Source organism: Leopardus geoffroyi, chromosome X (assembly GCF_018350155.1).
Source record: "Leopardus geoffroyi isolate Oge1 chromosome X, O.geoffroyi_Oge1_pat1.0, whole genome shotgun sequence".
In the NCBI taxonomy this organism is placed as follows: domain Eukaryota; kingdom Metazoa; phylum Chordata; class Mammalia; order Carnivora; family Felidae; genus Leopardus; species Leopardus geoffroyi.
The window spans coordinates 113,421,742-113,437,834 of NC_059343.1; the positions used below are offsets into that span (position 1 = coordinate 113,421,742).

The 16,093-nt window shown below is 45.4% G+C and overlaps 1 long non-coding RNA gene across 2 annotated transcripts; it reads left to right on the forward strand.

Moving 5' to 3' along the window:
* Positions 1-11,386: 11,386 nt before the first annotated feature.
* On the forward strand, positions 11,387-16,093 carry LOC123594893. 2 transcript variants are annotated; one of them, XR_006710926.1, is made up of 4 exons: positions 11,387-11,628; positions 12,986-13,240; positions 15,079-15,297; positions 15,521-16,093. It is a non-coding gene; the product is annotated as an uncharacterized LOC123594893 (long non-coding RNA). The 2 variants fall into 2 exon arrangements; XR_006710927.1 differs by having other exon boundaries at positions 15,185-15,297.

Here is a 16,093-nt window from a genome sequence, read left to right on the forward strand (position 1 = left end):
TGTGTTATCCATTACTAACACCTGAATTAAATAAAATGAAATTCAGAAAAATCAAAATAAAATAAAATAAAATAAAATGGGTTTAAGAACGATTTTAGAGAAATCTTTGGCTAAGTGAAAATGAATTCTTCGCAGAAATTAAAGCCTCTTCGAGGTAAACTTTTTTTCTGCTGAGATCTAATGCGGCAGCCATCCCCCCTCCCCAAACACACACACACATACACAAACTTGCCCTAATATCTCAGCATCTCGCCCCATCATCCAGGGCCCGAGCAAGAGGGAGCTGAGGGCCTACGGTACGGCCAGCATTGCACCATGGGGCTGCAGGGATCTCTCCTCTCTGTTGTGAGTGAGCTCAGCCCCCATTAGCTACGAGAGAAATTTGGATTTCATCTGCCCATGCCCCCTCCAGCGTCCCTTACCGTAGCGGGAGCCCTCGTAGAACAGAGGTTAAAAGCACAACACAGGAATCAGGCTCGGATTTCCATGATTCTCGATGTTGCTTACTCGCCTGGCCAATAACTTGACCCTTCCCAGCTTCCGTTCTACCTCACAGGCTACCGTTGGGAGCCTCCGGGCAGATAAAGCGTACGAAATCTTTGGCAGGGACCGGGCATATCGTCAGTGCCCAAACGATGCTGGTCCCATCCTGTGCCCTTCCCAACGTCACCTCAAGTTCTGAAGTATTGTGGCATCTTGCCAGGTGTCGAGCAGGAAAGAACCACAGAAACAGCCATACAAGGCACTGGGTGGACAAAAGGGGCTGGTGATGTGGGAGGCAGTGCAAACATTTCGTGCCATTCCTAGCCACCCACGAGAAGTACAGACTTTCTCTCTAGAAGGAAGGGCCGCGTTGCGTGGTAGATGGTTTGGTTGCCGCAGGAGCTTGGATAAAAGAGAGACTCCTCTGGGGCTTCCTGGAGAGACGGGTGTGGGGAGGTACAAAGGAGTGGAAGGGGTTGCAGGGAAGGTGAATGGAAGGGGAGGCGTAACGGACGCCGTAAGAATGCTGGGCTGTTGACCTAAACTCATACCGTGCTGGCATCAGTAGTTTGTGAGCAGAACAGCAAGGTCCCTCAGGGAACGTTTTACGGTCCAATCCCCTCATTGGACATCTAAAAAAACGGAGACCCAGAAGGGGAAGGCGACATAGTCACACAGCTGTTCAACAGCACAGCCAGGGCTAGGAACTCAGTCTTCTGCCTGCCCAGAGCGCAGCGATGTAGCACAAGACTGGGAGAGCCTTGGGGGAAGGGTCCTGCCTTTGTCAGACTTGAGTGGGGATGGGAGGGCGGGGAGGAGGGCACGACCGCAAAAGGGGATGTTCCAGAAGTGGATCGTGGTGATGTTGGCACAACTCTGCGAATATGCTAAAAAGCCATTGAAATGTATACTTTAAACGGAAGAATTCTGGGATTTACGTCTTGATAAAAGTGTTGTAAAAAGTACCGAGGGCCCCAGGGCCCATCCTGGGTCCTGGCCCAGATCAGGGGCCCAGGTGCTAGGAGACGAGCGGGGCAGGTGAGCGGCAGTCATGAACCGTTGAGCTCAGACGGGGCCCCTTGTGTTAGAAGTGCCAACTGTTAGGTTCCGGGTGCTGGCAAAGAGCTAGCTGGGTGGGTGTGTGGAGACCTGTGGTTTGGGAAGTGCTCGGGCCAGCAGAGGCCCCAGGCAGCGTCCCCACTGCCTCTGGTAACATGACAAGCACCAAACAGGGGTGTGGCTTTGATGCCTACCTGGTTTGTATGTTCCACGGCTTTCCAGAACCTTTTGTGAAGCTGTAAGGGGTCCCTCGACTTCTTGAACATAATGGTCAGGCTTTCGATGAATCGAAACACACATAGCCACAACTGTTTCCCCTTCATTCATGCCAAAAACCAGGAATGGCCCGTGCCCTTGTGGACGTCGTGATCCAGTGCGAGAGACGGTAATCAAATAGGCACTGTGGTAGGCAGAATTCTAAGATGGTTCCCGAGATTCCTACACCCTGATGTGCATACCTTGTACCGTCCCCTCCCCTGGCAGGTGGGCAGGACCCATGAGTATGATGGGGATATTACTCCTGTGATTCGGTTACATAGTATGGCCAAGGGGAGGGGACCCTGTAGATGTGCTTAAGGTCCCAAATCAGTTGGCTTTGAGTTACTCAAAAGGGAGATTCTGCCGGTGGAGCTGACTTAAAAAGCAAAAAAAAAAAAAAAAAAAAAAAAAGTGGGAGATGACCATTGGCACAAACATTACAGAAAGGGAATGTGGGGTGCTAAGAAGGTCTGCAAAGGAGATATATATATATATATATATATATATATATATACATACATTTGTATATATATACGACAATAGCTAACACTCAACATAATATGTCCTATTTTCCAGGTGCTGTTTTTTTAAGTTTATCTTTTATTTTAAAATTTATTTTATTATTTATTTTCGAGAGAGAAAGTGCGAGGGGGGGAGGGGCAAGAGGGAGAGAGAGAGAGAGAGAGAGAGAGAGAATCTTAAGCAGGCTCCACACTCATCGTGGAGCCCGCCACAGGGGCTTGACGTGGGGCTCGATCCCACGACCCTGGGATCATGACCGGAGCTGAAATCGAGAGTCGGACGCTCAACCCACCAAGCCACCCAGGTGCCCCATCTCCGGGTGCTGTTCTGGGTGCCTGTTTAGGGCTCACTATAGTCCTAGGAGCAGAGGCCATTGTCCTCTTTTGTAGCTGATGAGCTAGAGATGCGGCAAATTTACTGACTTCTGTGATGTTGTGGGCTTGGAGAATGGTGAAATTGGGAAGCTGGGCAGTGTGGTTCTGATGCTGACGGTCAGTCCTAGCTGATTAGCACAGAAAAAGCCTTCCTTGGGTGGGGAGGCGGGCAGTGCTCCAGGGGAAACCAGAAGGATGGGCTTAGTTCTTTTGCATCTTTCCCCCTCTTTGGTTTCTATGCTATCACCCAGTCCTGATTCTCTGTTCTTTTGACCCCTCCTTGCTTCTCTTTTCCCTTTTACCTCATTTTGAGACTCTCCCAAGGTCTGGCTACTTCCTCTCTGCCTCCTCCTTTCTGAAAGTGCACTTACTCTAATGGGTGGTCTTTTAGGGTATTAGGGAGTTGTTTGATCAAGCGTCAGTAATGAATCACAACTAATTTCAGAATCAAATGGCATGCATGTCAATTTGTGTAAAACGGAGAGAAAGTACTCGGAGAGAAATGGCTACTGCGCCAGTTGGCAATTCCAGCTACCCAGCAGAAGCACGTGAGAAAGCTGCTCAGGTGATTCTCATGTGTAGCCAGCACTGGGAACCCTTGGGCTAATGCCAATAAAGCCAACGAATACAGTCTTCCTTTAAGGGGGTCTAAGGAGTAAGGACGGAGGGGTGTGCGCTGTTGCTTTGCTGACGAGACCATGCATGAGTCAACACAAGCTAGAGCAGCAGGAAGAACATCCTACAGCCACCGGTGCAAATTTTACAAATCAGGAAAAAAGAAAAATGGTGGTACATCCTTGTCCTTGGTGTACTCCACATGAGACTGATGATAGGCAGTTTAATTTTTTATGCTCTTTTTCGGGTTTTTACATTTTATTTTATCATCGTAAGAACACCTGAGATCCAGCCACTTAACAAACTTTTCAGTACACAATGCACTGTTGTGGATATAGGTACGATGCTGTATGGCCGATCTCTCAACCTTATTCATCTTGCTCAAACTGGGAATTTACACCTGTTTAGAATTCCCCATTTCCCGGGCGCCTGGGTGGCGCAGTCGGTTAAGCGTCTGACTTCAGCCAGGTCACGATCTCGCGGTCCGTGAGTTCGAGCCCCGCGTCGGGCTCTGGGCTGATGGCTCAGAGCCTGGAGCCTGTTTCCGATTCTGTGTCTCCCTCTCTCTCTGCCCCTCCCCCGTTCATGCTCTGTCTCTCTCTGTCCCCAAAATAAATAAACGTTGAAAAAAAAAAAGAATTCCCCATTTCCCCCATCCCAGCCCTTGGCAAACACCATTGCAGTCTTTTGCTTCTATGAATTTGACTATTTTAGATACCTTACCTAAGTGGAATCATGCAGGGGTTGTCTGTGTTTTCATGACTGACTTAGTTCATTCAGCATACTCTCCTCCAGGTTCACCCACCCTTCTTTTTAAAGGCTGAATAGTATTCCATTCGATGTATATACTACATTTTCTCGATCCAATCTTCTGGCGATAGACATTTGAGTTGTTTCCACATCTAGGCTATTGCTGCAATGAACACAGCAGTGCTCCTATCTCTTTAAGATACTGATTTCAATTCTTTTGGATAAATACCCAGACGTGGGATTGCTGGATCACATAATAGTTCTATTTTTAATTTTTTGAGGAATTTCCATACTGTTTTCCACAGTGGCTGCACCATTTTGAATTCCTATCAACAGGTGCAAGGGTTCTAATCTCTCAATGTTCTCATCAACACTTGTCGCCTTTTTTTTATATATATAGTAGCAGTCATGACAGGTGTGAGGTGATGTCTCATTGTGGTTTTGATTTGCATTTCCCTGATGATTAGCGACATTGAACATTTTTTTATATATCTGTTGGCCATTTATTTCTATGTCTTCTTTGGAGAAGTGTCTATTTGAGTCCTTGGTCCATTTTTAAATTGGGTTGTTAGTTGTTTTTTTTTTAACTATGAGTTGTACAAGTTCCTTATATATTTCAGAGACTAACCCCTAATCAGATGTATGGTTTGCATATATTTTCTCCCTTTCTGTAGGTTGCCTTTTCATTCTGTTGAATGTTTCCCTTGCCGTGCAGAAGCTTTTAGTTTGATGTAGTCTCGTTTGTTTATTTTTGGTTTTGTTGCCTATGCTTTTGGTGTCATATCCATGAAATCATTACCAAGACCAATACCATGAGACTTTCCCCTAAATGTTCTTCTAGGAATTTTATGGTTTCACGTCTATTGTCTAAGTCTTAAATTCATTTTGAGTTGATTTTTGTGTATGGTAGAAGATAAGGGTCCCATTTCATTCTTTTTGCGTGTGGATGTCCAGTTTACCTAATAGCATTTGTTAGAGAGACTGTCCCATTCCTGCTGTGAATTCTTGGCACTCTTGTGACTCAGTTGATGGTATACATGTGGACTTCCTTCCGGGGTCCCTATTCATTTGCTATCCACAATCCTTCGTTGTTTCACATGATATTTAGGATTTTTTTTTCTATTTCTGTAAATAGTACCATTGGAATTTTGTTAGCGCTGCATCGAATCTGTAGATTGCGTTGGGCACTATGGGCATTTTTACATTATTAAGTCTTTTGATCTATGAACATGCAATGTCTTTCCATTTGCTTTTATCTTGCTTAATTTTTTCATCAGTGTTTTGTAGTTTTCAGTAGACAAGACTTATACCTTCTTATTTGAATTGGTTCCCGAGTATGTTATTCTTTTGGGTGCTATTTATGAATGGAATGGTTTTCCTGATTTCCTTTTCAGAGAGTTTGTCATTAGTGTATAGGAACGCAACTGATTTTTGTACATTGATTTTGTGTCCTACAACTTTACTGAATTCGTTTATTAGTATTAGCAGGTTTTTAAAAGGACTCTTTAGGGTTTCCTGTATATAAAATCATGTCATCTGTAAACAGGGACAATTTTACTTCTTTTCTGATTTGGATGCCTTTTCTTTCTTTTTCTTGCCTGATTACTCTGGCTAGAACATCCAGTTCAATGGCGAATAGAAGGGGCAAGAGTGGACATCATTGCCTTGCTCCTGATCTTAGGGGAAAAACTTTCAGTTTTCCACCATTGAGCATGATAGCAGCTCCGGGCTCGTTGTGTATGGCCTTTATTATGTTGAGGTACTTTCCTTCTATTCCCAGTTAGCTGAGAGTTTTTATCCTGAAAAGGTGTTGGATTTTGTGAAATGCTTTTTCTGCATCCATTGAGATGATCATGTGATTTTTAGCCTTTATTCTGTGAATGTGGAGTATCCCATTGGTTGATTTGTGTATATTCAACCATCTTTGCATCCTAGGGATAAATCTCACTCGGTCGTGGTGTTTGAGCCTTTTAATGAGCTGTTGAAACCAGTTTGCTAGTATTTTGTTGAGGATTTTTGCTTCTATATTCATTGGGGATACTGACCTACAGTCTCCTTGTGGTGTCTTTGTCTGGCTTTGGTATCAGGTATCATTGTGCAGACATCCCAGAATGAGTTTGCAAGTGTTCCTTTCTCTTTCTTTTGTTTTTGGGAAAGTTTGAGAATGAATAGTACTGATTCTGCTTTAATGTTTGGTACAATTTTCAAGCCATCCAGTTCTGGGCTTTTCTTTCTTGGGAGGTTTTTCATTACTGATTCCATCTCCTTACTCATATTGGTCTGTTCAGATTTTCGATTTCTTCATGATTCATTCTTAGTAGCTTGTATGTTTCTAGGGATGTATCCATTTCTTTTAGTTTGTCGAGTGTGTTGGTGTGTACTTCCTCATATTAGTCTTGTGTGATCTTTTTTATCTCTGTGGCATGAGTTGTATTGTCCCTTCTTTCATTTCTGATTTTATTTGAGTCTTCTCCCTCTCCCTCTTTTTTTAGTTAGTCTAGCTAAGGTTCATCAATTTTGTTTACCTTTTCAAGACGTTAACTTAGTGTTGTTGATTTTTTTTAATCGATTTTCCATTTCACTTATTTCTTCTCTAATCTGTGTGATTTCCTCCTTTCTGCTAGCATTTGCAGGCAACTTTTGAGTTAAGAATGTTCTGGACCTCCTGAGACTGACATTAATTTTTCTGCTGTTTCCTTCTACTTCCTTTTCCCCATTTATTGACTCAGATCCCCTGTGCTAGGGGAGGAGACTAAAGAGAGTGGAAAACGATCAGAAACTTTCACTGGGAATTAGATTTTCCCTGCCTCCCCCCTCCTACCCCAAAAGGCCTACATTTCTTCCGGGCCATGGTTTGAGCCTGCCAGTCTAGAATGTTCCATAATGCAACGATTACTTTCCTGCAGAGGTCATGAAATGTAGAGTTTTGGCTTTCCGGTCTTGCTCAAAGATCGTCTTCATTTCAGTGAAATACCAGTCCAGAAGCTACCTCATTTGAAAAGTGTCATATGCCGTCCCCAGCCTCGGTTTAGGAATCATTTGTGCAAAAGCCACAATTGCTCTCCTTTACAAAACCTCTACTGTGGTTTTCGCACATCACTGCTACCTTGAGCACAGTCTTTCCTCTTTCTTACAGGAGTAAGAGAAAGTATTAGTACTAAGTCAGCTCTGCACACATTTCCGGTTTCAGAGGGGCGAACTCCGAAGATGCAGTCATCTTCGCCGTTCACCGACCTTGTGAAGGATACCCCCCAAACCCACCTCACTGATAGAAAATTCTCTGGAGCCCTAAGCTGCAAATGAACATTTTGCTCTGAGGTGGGAGTAGATTTTGAGATAGGTCTTTGCTAAGAATTATGAAAATAGGAACATCAGTCATTGGCAAGATGTATGAATTCCCAGGTGCAGCCCACACATAGCCAGGAAGTTGCCTTAAAAAGGAAAGCTCGCATTTCTGTGTCCAGGTAGCTCAAAGGCCTGGAAGACGTCCTTTCCCAGAATGCATGTGGCTCTACCTGGACACAGAAATGTGGCCTCTCTCAAAATCTTTTGCTATCAAACCTGCACCCTCTCCTTGTCTAGCAAATTAGCCGGTAAGGGTCCTTAATTAAGATAGTGGTGTGAGCTTTCCTTTTTAAGGCAACTTCCTTCCCTACAATTAATTGGCCCATAACCCTCCTTAAGCTTGCCCTTCCTGTCCCGGGGGGTGTGGAAAAGGCCAGGAAAGGGAAGAATTATGAAATCCTACGGGGTCTCCTCACCCCAGTGCTCAGAGGCCCCTGACCCTCCCTCCTTTTCTCCAATCTCTTGGCTGGCTTCCCAACTTCCAGAGACCCAATCCTTGGCACTGAGAGTAGCCACACGGCCCCCAGCACCCCCACGCAGGGCATGGGGTAACTTTAAAGCTTCCTGGGAAATTGGACTTGAAAGGAAGACCTGGGTACAAAGCTTGCCCTCTGGGAGAACCTCCCCACCCCCGCAAGAGGGCCCAGTGGGAATGGTGGGAAGGTGTCACCTGCATGGGGGATGGGGGGATATTCTTAGGAGAAGGCGTGAGAACTGGAGGTTGGGCTAGGGTGACAGCCAGGGATGGAGGTACCTTCTGCCTGCCCCACCCCACTTCCTTTTTCCTATTTGTTTCAACAAGTCTTCCTTTTTGATTGACTTTTAGACATTTTCTGTCCTTCTCATGTTCTGTTCCTGACCTGAGACCTTTCTCCAACCACTTTGCTGCCATTCTCTCTCTCCGTCTGTCTCTGTGTCTCTTGATGTATCCTGGCCCCGTCCCAGAACCAAATAAATCATTCTGCTGTTGATAAGCCCACCAACCTGCAGAGCCTGCCCTCCCCTTGACCCTGGATCTGTTTTTCCTGGGTGGTGCTATTTTTGGACAAGGAGCCCTATTTAGTATGTATGTATTTAAAAGATTTTCTTTTTCAGTAATCTCTATACCCAGCGTGGAGCTTGAACCCACAACCCCAAGATCAAGAGTCATACGCACTGCTGACTGAGCCAGCCGGGTGCCCAAGGAGCTCTTTTTATTTAAAAAGGTTTTTTGAAGTTTATTTATTTATTTTGAAAGAGAGAGAGAGAGAGAACGTGAAGGGGAGGGGCAGAGAAACAGAGAGCGAATCCCAAGCACGATCTGTGCGATCAGCGCAGAGCCCGATGTGGGCCTCAATCCCATAAACCATGAGATCAGGACCTGAGCCAGAATCAAGAGCCAGACACTTGAACTAAGCCACCCCGATGCCCCATAAGGAGCTCTTTTTAGACTCACCTTGTATGAGGTGAACGTTATAACCACTGTACTGTGGAAACTGACTTTTCAGACTCACCTTGAATTGTACCACATAGGAGCCTCCTTGTAGGCGATATGAGAGGTCATCTCCAGAAATTAGCTATCCTTTGCCTGGGGAGTGGGAGATGGAGGAGAAGGCTGTAGAAGGACAGAGACTGAGAAGAGAGAGGAACCCCTTCAGCAGTCCTGCTGCTTTTTGCAGAGCCCAACAGCTTGGCTTGGATAAAAATATCCCTAATAGCAGAAAATTCTTCTAGGGAGAAGCTTGCATTTGTCACATTCATTCAATAAAACGTACCGATGACCTACTGTATGCCAGGCACCATTCTAAATGCTGGAGATATAAGTGCTTGGGGAACACGACAGACAGAAAGTGCTATCCTTATGGATCTTACATTCTAGAAACTTCTACCGGGCCAGGTGTCAGAACCATGAGTGCTAGTCACAGCCCCATGAATTCTTAGCGATGAGACCCGGGAGGAGTTCTTTAACAACTCTTCGAGCCTGAGAATTCTTATCAATCAGAAGGGTATAAGTTTGAATGGGTCGATGGATACGGAAGGGTGCTCTCTGAAGAGTGTCAAATACCATATAAATATATGGTTTTGTTTTTGTCTACCCTCACTCCTTCCAGGGTTTTTAGAGAGTAGGTTTTTAGGGAGGACACCATGGGCCTACAAGAAATGAAGGCACCCTGGGACTCTTTCACTTAGAAGGATTCTGTGAGTGCACGAGAGTACTAGTAATCAAAGATAGGTAGATGGATAAATGATGAAAGGTAGACAGAGACACAGATTTTTTAAGTTTATCTTAGAGAGGGAGAGAGAGAGAGAGAGAAGGGGGGCACAGAGATCTCAAGAACCGTGAGATCATGACATGAGCTCAAATCAAGTCAGACACGCTGAACCGACTGAGCCCCCCAGGTGCCCTGAGACACATATATTTTACAAAAGTCACACATACCCCTCGTAGGAAACTTAGAAAATACAGACAAGTTGAAGCAAACAGAGAGAAATGTTCCAGAATTTATCACTCAGAGGTAAGTCTTCTGGTACCTTCCAGGCTTATTTCTCTAGAGCAGTGTACAGCATAATCGGAGGGGCCGCCCAGTCCTTATGCTTGAGGGCGCGTCCTCTGGGGAGGAGCATCTTTCTTTTCATGTCACAACTGGAGCAGCCTTTCATAAGATGGGGCCAACTTTTTCCATATAAGTGTTGTATTTGTTTCCAGTGGCTTCCATAACCCTACAGCAAGCTTACACACTCCACACATATGCTACCACAAACCAGGTAGCTTGAAACAACAGAAGGTTATTCTCACACAGTTCTGGAGGCCAGAAGTTCAAGATCAAGGTGTCAGCAGGGCCACAGTCCCTCTGAAGGCTCTAAGGAAGAATCAATCTTTCCTTGCCTCTCCCAGCCTCTGGCGGTTGCCAACAATCCTTGATGCCACTTGGCTTCTGGCAGCATCGGTGTATGTCTGTGGCCAAACTGTCCTCTTCTTATAAGGACACCAGTCATTGGATTGGAGCCCACCCTAATTCAGTATAGCCTCATCTGGATTTAACTAATATCTGCAAAGATTCTATTTCCAGATAAAGTCACATTCACAGATTCCCGTGGACAAGAATTTTGGGTGGATGCTATTCGACCGTGTACAAGTGTCACCCCCCATTATTTACTGGAACATGCTTCAGATATGATTGGTTCTCCCAATTTGGGAGAAAGGTATCCAGGCACCCATGACCTTGTCACAATAGGGGGTGTCAGGGCTTCCTGCCCTTCCGGGTCAGAAGGCATCTTGACGTCAAAATCCTTGGTTGGAAGGGCACCTGGTTGGCTCAGTCGGTGGAGCGTGCAACTCTTGATATCAAGGTTGTGAGTTCAAGCCCCACGTTGGGCATAGAGATTACTTTAAAAAAAAATCCTTGAGGATTAGATGTTGGATGAGATATAGATGTGCTCTGGTGGAAGCTGTTCTAAGTCTACACTTAGCAAGATGGCACCGTTCACTGTGGGACATTGTGAAGGAGAAAAGTTCTCAACTCCATTTATTGGCAGGTGAATGCTTGAGCCCCAGCAGATCTCAAAGGTTGTGGTAATTGTTTCCAGCTACCAACCTGTAGATAAAAATTAACATGGGTGCAGAGAATGGAGAGGAACATACAGCTCATTTCTAATTAGTACTCATAGGCACTTTGGAGACACTCTCACCTTCCTTTTACTTTGCAGCCTTAAGTGGAACTATGGAAACATTCTATTTTTGCCATGACATTTGTACTAACAGTGCATCACAGGGGTCCCTCTACACCAGTAACTCTACTTTGGTACCAAAATGTATTTAACTACTAATCCCAAATCCTTTGATACAGCCCTTCTCCTCCTCACCCCACCCCTACCGTGGTCCCTGACATCTTACCATTTAATTGAATCTCTTCATCTCCTTCTGTACCCTCCACTCTGCCAGGAAAAAGAAATGCTTCCTGCCCCTGGCATTTCCTCAATTGAATGCAGACATGGTTGGATGTTCTTTGCGAGGCTGCTGAGTCAGAAGCCTGGACGGGCCAGCTGCAGTCTTAATGAACTGACTCAGGAAGGAAGTGCTTACAGAGATGGTGTACCGTGCAGTCAGTGGGTGGGAGCAAATGTCGGCTAGAAGACCTGAGCCTTGTGAAGGGGCGGCCTGATTCCCGGGGAAGAGCATTGGCTGGAAGTCTGGAGGCCTGGGCTAGTCTCTGCTCTGCCACTAACTTGCTGCATGACTTTGGTAAGTCGTCCCCTCTCTCCGAGCCTCAATTTCCCCATTTACGAAACCATGGGGCCGGCCCCAGGAGACCCTGTGGGAGCACCAGAGGTTCTCTGAGTGGGGTCCCCACCAAGAAGACAGTCTCCTGTGAGGATATTAGGAAATGAGTGGGGAGCAGGAGTGCTGTTTCAGAAAAAGCCCCAGGAGTGAACCACAGGACGGGGCAGAGGGACTGCTGGAGCCCAGGGTCGGGACTAACGAGGGCAGCCTGGAGAGTAGTAGTTAGAAGTTGGGGAGAGACAGAATGAGAAAGTCAGGAGAGAACCCTGAACCTGTGAAGTCAAGAAGAAGGATTGGGTAGGGGTAAATTAAGAGGGGCCCAAGGAAAGGCTGTGTGGTGGGGGGTCTCGGTGCATAGGAGCTTGGGGCCAGCCTACCAGGGCTCTGGAGCTCTAAGGGAGGTATAGAAGGCAAGCTGAGACCAGAAAGAAGGAGGTTAAGGGTGGGCTTCAACCACACAGACAAGCCTTATATGTTCATATCAGGCTGATTTCTCAAGGAAAACGAGTGCCAATAACATACCCACCTAGGGTGTACTTGATCCCTGATCTTCACTCTGGAGCAGAGGGGATTTTGTCTACCTATAAAGCCCTAATAGCCTGTGCTCCACCTTAAGGGCCCATTGGAAGAAGCTGGGGTGCTATGCAGAGCCCGGAGCAAGGCTTTGGTCCCAAGCATGCAGCCTCACAGGAAGAAAGATGCTCGGTCTCCGGGTCTTTGCGTGTGTTATTTCCTGTACCTGGAGGGCACCCAGAAAATTCCCTCAGGGTTCTAACATTACCTCCTCCAGGAACCTGCCCTGGCCCTGTCACACTTCACCCCCACTCCTCCTGCGTGCTCCCACAACCCCATCTACTTGCCTTGTTCTGATGCTTCCCCAGTGCACTGCGGTTGACTCCTTGCTTTCCTATCTCCTTAACTAGTAGCTCTTTCTTCTTCGTTTTAGTTCCCCAGACCTGTCAGAGAGCCCAGCGCTTGCTAAGTGCCGAGCCAATATTTGCTACATGGATGTTGACCACTTGGTGTCAGCCACAAGGCACCTCAGGCAGTCCTGCCATAGGAGACATCAATGGGAAGACCTTTGTGAATTATACAGAAAGAGTCCACGGGACTTGTGTCTTTCTGTTAGACGCACAGCAGGAGGTGTTAAACTCATACGAGGGACGCAGCAGCTTCCAACAGCCCAGTTGTGACTAGAAATTTCTTCTAGAATTTTCCTTGTGCTGGTTGGGGGTGGGGAGCACAGCAGGGAGTGAGGGGACAGAATCCTGCATCCAGAACACAACTCTGAAGGGTTTTTTTTTTTTTTTTCCCTTAGAGCCAGAAAAAGAGGGATCACTCACCCATTCTCCGTCAGATACTAAGCTGCTGACTGCCTCAAGGACGACCTTCTCTCCCTTGTCTTTCCAGGCTTGGCCAGATAGGTAGAGAGAACATGGACGAACATTTACCGTGTCAGGCATGGAGCAGATTGCCTTATATAATTTTCTCATCTAATTCTCAGGACCACCCTCTGAAGCAGGAACTATTGTTACCTCTGCTTTATAAACAAAGCGACCTAAGGAACCAAAAGGTTAAATAGTTTACCCAAGATCTCACAGCAAGCAGAGTAGTCTGTAATGTCTGCTACCGAATTCTGGCTATTCCCACCCCCATATCCGCCCCTCAGAAGGATTGTTACACTTAAAGACCCCTAGTCAAGTTAGTGGCATTAGTATTTTCAAGCAATTGTTTTACATGACCACGTTCTATATTTTTGTTGTTTTAAATGATCGCGTTCTATGTTTTTGAAAGATGCTAGCAACAAAGAGGACATATGGGTGGCAAATGAGCACATACAAAGATGTTCAACGTCATTAGCCATCAGGGAAATACAAATCAAAATTCTAATGAGATAATATTACAGACCTATTAAATAATACAGACGGTACCAAGTGCTAGCAAGGATAAGAAGCAACTAGAACTCCCGGCCAGAGCTATCTTTGGTGACAGAAGGCAGCACAGCGGTTACCTTTGTGAGAAGTAGAGGTGACCGAGAAGGGGGGTTTCAGAGGCAAAGGTCTACATCTGGGTGATGATTCCGACGGGCGTGTTCACTTCATGAAAATTCATTAAGCTTATGAGTTGTGCGCTTTTCTGTCTGTAAAGGTTTATTTAAGTAAAAAGTTTATGGAAAAGTAAATTATTACAGGGGCACCTGGGTGGCTCGGTCGGTTAGGCGTCCGACTTCGGCTCAGGTCATCATCTCCCGGCTTGTGGGTTCGAGCCCCGCGTCGGGCTCTGGGCTGATGGCTCGGAGCCTGGAGCCTGCTTTGGATTCTGTGTCTCCCTCTCTGTCTGCCCCTTCCACACCTGTGCTCTATCTCTGTCTCTCAAAAACAAATAAATGTAAAAAAAATTTTTTTAATAAAAAAATTTAAAAACAAATTTTTTTTAAAAGTTATTACAAAAGCAAAATACGTTCATTGTAAACATCATGCCAGCCTCCAGTTATACCCCCCAGTGGCAATCGGTGTTACCTGTGTGCCTTTTCCATCTAGGCATATAGATAAATATAGCTTTATTTTTCTTACACAAATGGGGCACGGAGGTAAAGTGCCTCCCAAGTCAGAAACAAGGAGCAAGCATTTGCCAACAAAATTCACTTTGGGGATCTGGGAGGGAGATAGGCAGCTGGTAAGAAGAGAGATTGAGGATTACGGTCACGCTGGCAAAACTAATACCTACAACCAGGCCAACCTTCCAAGTATCCCTGTCCCCAACATCATTTGTCAATGCTGATTATCCCGAACCCCCTCCTACCTTACTCCTCCTGAGCCTTTGGAGTGTCAGAGTCAATATAGTCAACTAGAAGATGGCTGCACAATGAAAAAGGATAGGAGGTTCTGGATTAGAAAAGCCAAGGACAGTAGATGGATGTTGAACGCTGGGATTTGTCAGTGGAGTGCTAGAAGCCAGGATACAAAGCGATGGCAGGGATCTCTCCTCCTAGCGAAGCTCCTCTGATATTCTTTCTATTCCAGCCCTCTGGCTGGGTAGGTACTCCTCCTTAATGTTCCCACAGCAGTCTGTGTTCCCCTCTACTGTGGCACTTCTCACTTTGTTTTATGTTTGTCTGCTCCTGTACTGGTTGGCTTCTCTGAACTGGGAGCTCCTGGCAAGGTAGGGACCACCATTATTTTATTTTACTTTATTTTATTTTAGAGAGAGAGAGAGAGCACGAGGCGGGGAGAGGAGCAGAGGGAGAGAGAGAGAATCTTAAGCAGGCTCCATGCTCCGGGCAGAGCCCGATGCAGGGCTCAATCCCACGATGCTGGGATCACGATCTGAGCTGAAATCAAGAGTCAGACGCTCCACTGACTGAGCCACCCAGGTGCCCTGGCACTATCATCTCTATCCTTGTCTCCCCAGCATCCAGTTCAGCACCTGGCCCGCAGCAGACACTCAGTGAATGTTGATTTGAGCAAATGAACTAATAGAAAGAAATGTCTCCTGTAATTGCTTCTTACCAATCTAGCCAACAACGGCAGCATTGTGGATGGAGGCACCAGAGAACACATCATCTCTGGCTTTTTGCTGCAGACCTACATGGAGAACCACACATGGGGCAACAAAGATTCTCAAGGCCAGGTAGGGCTTTGCATTGGAAGCTTGAAAATGCAATGTCTGGCTTTGAAGAAGACGTGTACCGCAAATAATTTGCTATGCGTCGATCACGGAAACTTTCATTTTCCATTGGCTAATAGAAAATAAACAATGACTTTTAAATTATCTTCCTTTTAGTGTGATGTGTTTAGGTCAACATGTTGATTGTTTAATGTTTTAAAAAGTGTGATTTCTTTTTGCCTTCCAGATCCCACAGAAATGTCTGAAAGGAAACTTTAAAAAATGAATACGTACGGGTTTTTTGTTGTTGTTGCTGTTGCCGCATTGTCTAATATCATATGACTGGAAACAACCTAAATGTTCGTCAATAGGGAACTAGTTAAATAAGTTATGGTATATCATCATACAGTGGAATACTATGCAGTTGTAAAAAAAAAAAAAAAAGAAAGAAAGAATAAAGAAGCATTTGCTGACGTGGAATGATCTCCAAAATATATTGTTAAATGAAAAAACAAAGACGTAGAACAATGTATTGTATACTACTGTGTGTAAAATAAGGGTGGAGGAGAATATCTATGTACTTGCTTGAATGCACGCAAAGGCATCTCTGCAAGAGATCTAAGAGACGACACTGGGTGACAATGGAGGACTGGGAGAAAGCAGTCGACGGGAGACTTTACGTTGCACATTCGTTCTCTTACGCCATTTACCTTTGTAACCATGTGAATGTATTATGTGGCCAAAAATAAATGTAAAAAGAACGAAATCACAGCAACCATGGGGAACAAGAAAAAGTGAAATACATTTTGAGAAATCCGAA